Source organism: Salmo trutta, chromosome 39 (assembly GCF_901001165.1).
Source record: "Salmo trutta chromosome 39, fSalTru1.1, whole genome shotgun sequence".
Lineage (NCBI taxonomy): Eukaryota > Metazoa > Chordata > Actinopteri > Salmoniformes > Salmonidae > Salmo > Salmo trutta.
The window spans coordinates 12,001,946-12,011,206 of record NC_042995.1 but is presented as its reverse complement, the minus strand read 5'-3'; the positions used below and the strand labels follow the sequence as shown (position 1 = coordinate 12,011,206).

The 9,261-nt window shown below is 39.8% G+C and overlaps 1 long non-coding RNA gene across 1 annotated transcript; it reads right to left on the bottom strand.

Annotated features, from left to right (window-relative positions):
• Positions 1-262: 262 nt before the first annotated feature.
• On the bottom strand, positions 263-5,927 carry LOC115179565 (uncharacterized). The gene is made up of 2 exons (XR_003872944.1): positions 5,890-5,927; positions 263-2,273 (listed from the first exon to the last, which is right to left on the bottom strand). It is a non-coding gene; the product is annotated as an uncharacterized LOC115179565 (long non-coding RNA).
• Positions 5,928-9,261: the final 3,334 nt, after the last annotated feature.

Here is a 9,261-nt window from a genome sequence, read left to right as displayed (position 1 = left end):
AAGTGCTACCAAATATAACAATATGCATTTCATAAATATTACAAAAGTGTATAAATAAGACGTATTAAACACGTCTGTAAAACTACCTGCCGCCAGATCAATTAACTTCAACACAGTTATTCAAATACATCCATCATCAATGACTAAAATAATGAATCTACTATTAAAATACAATTTAATAAACACAAGTAGATTCATAGACTGTTTATCATTAAACACAAGTTGAGTAATAGAAAATAATCCACCCAAACTAATGCTAAAATGATCATCACACCATCTTTATCTGATATACACTGTGTACAAAACATTAGAAACACCTTCCTAATATTGAGTTGCATCCCCCTTTGTCCTCAGAATAAGCCTCAATTCGTCAGGGCATGGACTGTCCAAGGTGTTGAGAGCGTTCAACAGGGATTCTGGCCCAATTCTTCCCACAATTGTGTCAAGTCGGCTGGGAGTGGATCTCTACTCTGAATAGCTTGTTCCATCTCCTCCCACAGATGCACAATTGGATTGAGATCTGGTGACTCGGCAGGCCACTGCAATAAGGTGAATTCACTGTCATGTTCTTTGAACCATTCCTGGACAAGCATTGTGGCATGGGGCATAATCCTGCTGAAAAAATCTATTTGCAGATGGATACACTGCTGCTGTGAAGGGAGGCACCTGATTGGCAATGATGTTTAGATATCCTGTGGTATTCAAACGTTGTTCCACTTCTATCAAGGGGCCCAGTGTGTGCCCTGAAAACAAACTCCACACCATCACCACGAGCCTGCAAAAATGAAACGAGGCATGATGGATGTACTCATGATTTCCTCCATACAATAGTCATCACATCAGCATGAAACAGCAGGAACAGGGATTCATCAGACCAGGCAATGTTGTTCAAATTCTCCAGCGTCCAGTCTTTTAATTCCTTAGCCCACTGCAACTGCAGTCTCTTGTTTTCTGCTGAAAGCTAATGGGGATCCATAATAAATCCATAATAAAAACTACATCATTAAGGATTATAGCTTTCACCTGGGTTCACCTGGTCAGTCTGTCATGGAAAGAACAGGTGTCCTTAATGTTTTGTACACTCAGTGTATGTTGCGTCAACCATCTCATGGAAGCAGTACCACCCAGTCAACCACTCCATTGTGAGACGCCTCACAGAGGATATTCAACCCTCAGGGCAAATCCAAGGTCATCTCAATATCTTTACAGTAGAAGCTAACAAAACACACCAAAACTGACAAGGTGCACACTGATCAGTAAAGTAAAGAGAGGCTAACATACTATAACGCTCCCTTTCCTCCGCACAGTTCACTCACAGTGAGAAACTATAGGATTACAATAGAGTGTTCTACGCTTTTTTCATTTGATCCAATTCAACGTTGCCAATTATTTAATGACATGAGAATTAAGTGGAGTGTCTAATCTTAGCTGGTCTGAGAGAACTGATGAGGCTGCTCTCCTTTATGTATACATTGGTGTCTTTTTAAGTGGCTCAATCTGTAGAATCTCTTCTCACAGTCAGTGCAGTGATAAGGCTTCTCTCCTGTGTGTACACGTTCAAGTCATTTTAAGGGGCACAGAAGAGAGAAACGTGATGCACAGTCAGAGCAGATGTAAAGCTTCTCTCCTATGTGTGTTCTCTGATGACCTTTTAGCTCAGCTGTTGTTTTAAAACATTTTCCACAGTCAGATCAGTGGTCCTTTATGTTTACCTTGGTGTCTTTTTAAGGTGCTCAGTCGAGAAAAACTCTTTCCACAGTCAGAGCAGGAGTAAGGCTTCTCTCCTGTGTGTGTTCTCTGATGACGATTTAGCTCAGTTGATGTTGTGAAGGATTTTACACAGTCAGAGCATAAGTAAGGCTTCTCTCCTTTATGCATACGTTCATGTGATTTTAAGTTGCTCAGTAGAGAGAAACTCTTCCCACAGTCAGAACAGGAGTAAGGATTCTCTCCTGTTTGTATACGTACATGTGCTTTTAAGTTGCTCAGTTGAGAGAAACTCTTTCCACAGTCAGAGCAGGAGTAAGGCTTTTCTCCTGTGTGTATCCGTTCATGCACTCTCTGATGAATGATCAGAATCTTTAATGTTGTGAAATTCTTCCCACAGTCAGTACAGGAATACAGATTCTCTCCTGTGTGTATTTTCAGGTGTATTTTCAGCTTTGATAGAAATGGGAAAATCTCCTCACAATGTGGGCAGTGATGAGACCTCTTAGCTCTATGATCTTCCTGCTGTTGCTCTCTGGATGTAGAGAATGTGTCAACATGGTTTCCTGTGTGAACAACATCAGAAGAACTAGTCAGTTGGTGTGATATACAGTACCAGTCCAACGTTTGGACAAACTTACTCATTCAAGGGTTTTTCTTTATTTTTACTATTTTATACATTGTAGAATAAGTGAAGACATCAAAACTATGAAATAACACATATGGAATCATGTAGTAACCAAAAAAAAGTGTTAAAACAAATACAAATATATTTTAGATTCTTCAAAGTAGCCACCCTTTGCCTTGATGACAGCTTTGCACACTTGGCATTCTCTCAACCAGCTTCACCTGGAAGGCTTTTCCAACAGTCTTGAAGGAGCTCCCACATATGCTGAGCACTTGTTGGCTGCTTTTCCTTCACTCTGCGGTCCAACTCATCCCAAACCATCTCAATTGGGTTGAGGTCGGGGGATTGTGGAGGCCAGGTCATCTGATGCAGCACTCCATCGCTCTCATTCTACGTCAAATAGCCCTTACACAGCCTGGAGGGGTGTTTTGGGTCATTGTCCTGTTGAAAAACAAATGAGTCCCACTAAGCCCATACCAGATGGGATGGCATATTGCTGCAGACTGATGTGGTAGCCATGCTGGTTAAGTGTGCCTTGAATTCTAAATAAATCACTGAGCGTTACCAGCAAAGCACCCCACCATCACACATCCATGCTTCACAGTGGGAACCATACATGCAGAGATCATCCATTCACCTACTCTGCATCTCACAAAGACACAGCAGTTGGAACCAAAAATCTGAAATTTGGACTAATCGCACCAAATTACAGATTTCCCCCGGTCTAATGGCCATTGCTCGTGTTTCTTGGCCCAAGCAAATCTCTTCTTCTTATTGGTATCCTTTAGTAAAGGTTTATTTGCATCAATTCGACCATGAAGGCCTGATTCACGCAGTCTCCTCTGTACAGTTGATGTTGAGATGTGTCTGTTACTTGAACTCTGTGAAGCATTTATTTGGGATGAAATTTCTAAGGCTGGTAACTCTAATGAACTTCTCCTCTGCAGCAGAGGTAACTTTGGGTCTTCCTTTCCTGTGGCGGTCCTGATGAGAGTCAGTTTCATTATAGTGCTTGATGGTTTTTGCAACTGCGCTTCAAGAAACTTTCAAAGTTCTATAAAATGTTCCGCATTGATTGACCTTCATGTCTTAAAGTAATGGACTGTCATTTCTCTTTTCTTATTTGAGCTGTTCTTGACATAATATGGCCTTGCTCTTTTATCAAATAGGGCTATCTTCTGTATACCACCCCTACCTTGTCACAATACAACTGATTGACTTTCAACAAGGCACACCTTTTATTTGAAATGCATTCCAGGTGACTTACTCATGAAGCTGGTTGAGAGAATGCCAAGAGTGTGCAAAGCTGTCATCAAGGCAAAGGGTGGCTACTGTCATGACGTTGCCCTCTCTCTGGGAACAGAGAACACAGTTGACCCCCTCCCTCTGCACCAGGCCTTTTCTATGCACCATCCCCCGACCTCTATACTTCTGACACTGCTGTGGTGAGAGGGGTCGTAAAATTCTAAAGGAGAATGTCCTGCCGCATGGCCCAGTTTTGAGACAGAGAAGGGTTTCATAGAGAGACAAAGGAAATTCTTCCAACTCACAGAATTGGGGAACCGAACGACATTCATGTTCTGGAGAAGGTATAAAAGATCGGTGAAGAATCCAGCTACGAACTGGTCCGCTTGATACAATTTTGTGATACTCATTAGAGACAATAGTGCCATACTAAGGTTTATATAATAGCCTCAGCTATGGGACTTGCATCTAAATGGTTGTATACAATGATTTAATAAGATTAATGCTATTTGGAATATGTTGAGAGGCTATGTACTGATGTTAATGTGATAGAATTGTATTTCTGTTCAAAGCTTAACTCAGTCATCGGCACGCCCCCAGGGACACAGACAAGACCTGGCGTCATGAGACAGCCTTTTTCTGTCATTCCGAATAAAACCCCCACCCAGGGTTACTTTCTTCAGACCAGGCCTCCACTCCATTACGAGTTGGCCAATAGGTTTGACCATGCATCCCTGTCCTGAACTTTAACCATACCACGTGGTTAAACTTTAGACTATCGATACCGACAGAATAATAATAAGCCTTTGATATTAATTAATAGTCTGCAGCTAGAAATTTGATATCATCGAACGCGAAGACCGACGAAACATCCATTCTATAACGACATTAATGAATGTCGCTTTGAAAGACCCATTCTAACCGAGAGAGAGAGAACGCGGACAAAAACTCTCCAACAAGGATCCCGACGACACACTGAGCATAAACATATATTGATTGCAGTTGTTCCCGAATGAGTGAGCGTTCATGTGCAAAGGATTAGCATATCAATTGTTCATATTTATCAACTCTGTAGTGTCTTCTCAGCTGACCCGCCCTTGTTGGTTTAACAAGCCGCCATGCCGGTTTATCCCACTAGGGCACATTACTCTACCAATTCTTTGTGACGATAATTACTGTTCGTATGTTTTCTGTGAATTACGTTGTTTAGTAAATAAATGATTTTAAGACAGTTGATGTATGGATGACTTAGTAAAGACTGGATTCGTGCAGATACAACAATTTACGACGTTTGGAATGAGACTGACGCGAGGTAAAATACACCATTTAAACCAGAAGATAAATCGGCCTATACTATACTATAATATATATAATGTTATAATATAGGAAAGTTATATTAGGAAAATTATAACTTTGTAATCTGAATATTTTCCTTGGTGCCCCGATCTCCTAATTAATTACAGTTAAACGATTAATCAGTTTAATCGTGTAATAATAATAACAGGGAGTTATTTTGATAAACATGTCTTCAGTTAATGGTGCCCAAAGACACGACACTACTCTGAAGAATCTCACTTTTTTGGTTACGACATGATTATATATGTGTTACTTAAAGTTTGTTTTCACTTATATTACAATGTAGAAAATAGTAAAAATAAAGAAAACCCTGGAATAAGTAGGTGTCCAAACCTTTGACTGGTACTGTCAATGTCAATCAAATGTATTTTATAAACCCTTTTTACATCAGCAGTTGTCACAAAATGCTTTTCAGAAACCCAGCCTAACACACCAATGAGCAAGCAATGCAGATGTGGAAGCACAGTGGCTAGGAAAAACTCCCTAGAAGGCAGGAAGTTAGAAAGAAACACAGAGAGGAACCAGGCCCAAAGGGGTGGCCAGTCCTCTTCTGGCTGTACCGGGTGACATATGTATTCATATCAGTAGGCTGTACAATACAAAAGGGAATAAAACTACTCTAAAAGTGAGTAAAAGTCATAAATGAGCTATACCATCCTCCACTCACTATCACAAGGGTTAGTAACTACACAGACTCATTTCATAGAACTTTAAAACACTGGCAGTTTGTCTACTTCACTTCCTTAGTCTACTCTCTGATCACTCCAGATAACCCAGTGAATAAAACAAATGTTGGCAATACTGGTGTCAAACCATGCAAGTCTGAGTAGAATGAAATAACATCTACCTTCTCATTGAAACAGTTCATCATGAAACAGTTCTACTGCAACTTTTCACGCACAGTGGGAAGTTGGAATGAACAACAAACTTAGTTAGATAGAACCTGCTCTTACCATGAGAAACAGATTTCCCAATCTTCTCCTCCTCTTCTTCATCTTTAATGTTGACATTCAGCTCCAGTGTTTGACTGCAGTCTTCCAGCTTCACTGATGCCATCTCTGGATCCTGCAGTGCAAACTGGGCTCGTCACAATCAGGACCCAGTGAATGAATGTAGGTTTGGACATAGTCTGGAATGAGAGAGGTAGGCTAGGTTTGTCCTCACTATTGGTGTAACCGGCCTCAGACCTAAATTTAGTCATCCTGTAGCAACAATGAGAAACAGACAAAAGTTATTGTCTTGACAGTTCTGGCACTTTCTTTATTCTCTAAACATATATGATATTTCTTCTTGTTCAATTATGTAATTCAGTGCTTGACTCGGACTGAAACAGGTGCCGGTACTGTTTATATTTAGGGGCAGGAGCTCCACAATACTGTAAAGCTAATATTCTATAAGAGGAACATGAGCTCAAACAGTAGACATTTGAGGTGACGGTTCTCAGCTCCGGTGAGCTCCTGTCCAAGTCAAGCACTGATCTCATTTCAATACATCTGGTAGCTCAGCATTGACAACAAAACATTCATTAATTCATATTAGACAAAGTACATGCTTTAAATTAGTCTACACAACGTAAGTGCACTTAAACTATAGTAGACACCACAATTTCACATAAAAGCCGAAATGACTCAAACATTTAGTACAAGGTTGCAGTATGTTTTAGGCAGCACTATGTACTATTTTCCTGAATAACCTTGTCTTCACTGTATTATTTAAATCAAAAATCAATAGTATTTCCGTTCACACCATAGTAACATTTATAAAGATAGAAGAAACAACTGAATGTGTCTGAATATTACAACACATGATCATCATTACATTCAGCTTCAAACCTGTAGTGCGACCGTGAAATTGTCTCTCTGCACCTGCACTGAAGCCCATTGGTGAAGACAGAGTGGACAGCGCCATTTTACCAGCTTGTGTATTTTACACAAAACCAATAACATGCTAAACAAACTCAGAAATCTCAAATAAATGTATTCTTTATTCAAATTACCTTGAGGAAATGATGTACATCCATTCAAACAAACCCAAGGCTTCTAGCTATGTGACTTGTAAAATAGTTGATCACAATCACCTGGTTTTACTAAAAAATAAAACATCAACTCTTTACCAAACGTGATAATTCCTTAACGGATGTTACCTAGCACGGTATGACATGTTTTTTCGACATTAGATAGCACGTTTAAACTATTACATACCTGTAGTAATACATAGAAACCGACACAAAGGTTATCTTCTTAATATAACAGTTCTGGCGTTTTCTTTATTCTGAAGAATGCTGTGTGCCTGCCTGGAACTTCCTGTTTCCCCACTACCACAGTGAAGCCACAGATTGAACAATGAGACAGATATTTCACCAGATGTATAAATGTGAAGCATCCGCTTATCGTTTCCACTCACTATCAAATATGGTAGTGAGAGGAAGCCCGCTGGCCGGCAGTGGGAGAAGATGGAACTAGATGGATTTTGGCCGACATTCTGCAAAATGTTTTAATCTATGAAACACCTGATCTTAATACAGTTTTCTGTTCCCAAAACTAAAATCTGTTGTGAACAGAGTGGACTAAGTTTTGTAGACTTTACCCTTTGAAAAAGTTAAATAATTGCGTTATTTAGAAGGAACGTAAAGGCGAATTGAGTTATTGCACACGAGCGATTCACAGAGGAGTTCCCTAACAGAAATATGCAGATGTATTGTAGAACGCACCAATAGGATCTCGCTGACTCGTGCTTGGCTCTGCCCACTATGACTGATCTGTTCCCATTGGAAACGACCAGCTGTGGTCTAATCTTGGATTAGTTATAAAAAACTTTGGTGCAATCGTCCATGCATTCAGGGATCCTTGGGATGGCCCTACCTCATTATATGAGAAGGGCGGTGCTTAATTTTAGTCAGATCTTCCAGCACCTCTGTTTTGTAGTCTTTCATTCCCGAACCCATTTGCCAGGATCAGGTAGCCTACCACTTTTTTTGTCCACTGTTTGCAATGTAAAAATCATAATAAAAGCAATCAGAGTAATTACATTTGGATTCCTCTGTAATTGTCATGAAACCCCAAAAACACGTAATGTGAAAACGTGCCTGATACAGTGGGGGGGAAAAGTATTTGATCCCCTGCTGATTTTGTACATTTGCCCACTTACAAAGAAATGATCAGTCTATAATTTTAATGGTAGGTTTATATGAACAGTGAGAGACAGAATAACAACAAAAAAATCCAGAAAAACACATGTCAAAAATGTTATAAATTGATTTGCATTTTAATGAGGGAAATAAGTATTCCCAATACTGCACCAGGAGTAAGCCTAGAATTTAGCCACAGAGGATCAATAGCAAAAACATTTTTTAAATGGACTAGTTGTGGATTGTGTGTTGCCAAATCACAAGGCATGTCTACAGTCAGGAACGTGTGGCAAATCTGTCAGTTGAACAGCATGCAGCCAAAACAGGCCTTTAGCAATATTTCTAATACAGTCACTGGAAAACACAGGTTGTAAAGCAAATGGATCCTGCTGAAAATAAAACACTAATCTGTCTGTATGTTACCAAGTTATCAACTTCCAAATAGGTCTATTGTAAAAAAATGCTGTTTGCTCAAAGTAAAGCAAGAGAGAGAAGCTTTTGGCCGGTGAGTGAGCTGCACATCATTGGGTGAGTCAGTGAAACTGGAAAGCTTGTTAAGGACTATAACTTCCTCCTCATATTGTACAATGTGTTTCTCCTCATACCTGGCCTAGGCTATTGATGGATTAGAGACAAGGTCGTTTTTATTGATCTCAGATTCTCTGTTTGTCAGTGTCAAAGCAGCCTGTCATTTTGGTTATTTGTGAGGTATTAAACCTGGACGACGTGGCGCACAATTGGCCCAGCGTCGTCCGGGTTTGGCCGGGGTAGGCCGTCAATGTAAATAAGAATTTGTTCTTAGCTGACTTGTCTAGCTAAATAAAAAATTTAAAAATCCCTTTCAAAATTCTGCGAAAGTATCCAGTCATCTAAAATGTAGAATTGCATGAAATCCGTTTATAAAAGGCCACAATGTTCCTGAACTCTAGGCTACAAAAAATGAACAACTTCTGCAAGTGTCTCCACACCACTGCTCTATTCCAGTACGCAAAAGCCATGATAATGCATGCAATGCTTTATTATAAAGGTATTTTATTTAATGCGTCCTGGTACCTCAGAACCTCAGGATTATCTTGGCAAAGGAGAAATGCTCACTAACAGGGATGTAAACAAATGTGTGCACAAAATTTGACAGAAATAAGTTTGTGTGTGAACATTTCTGGGATCTTTTATTTTACCTCATGAAACATGGAACCAA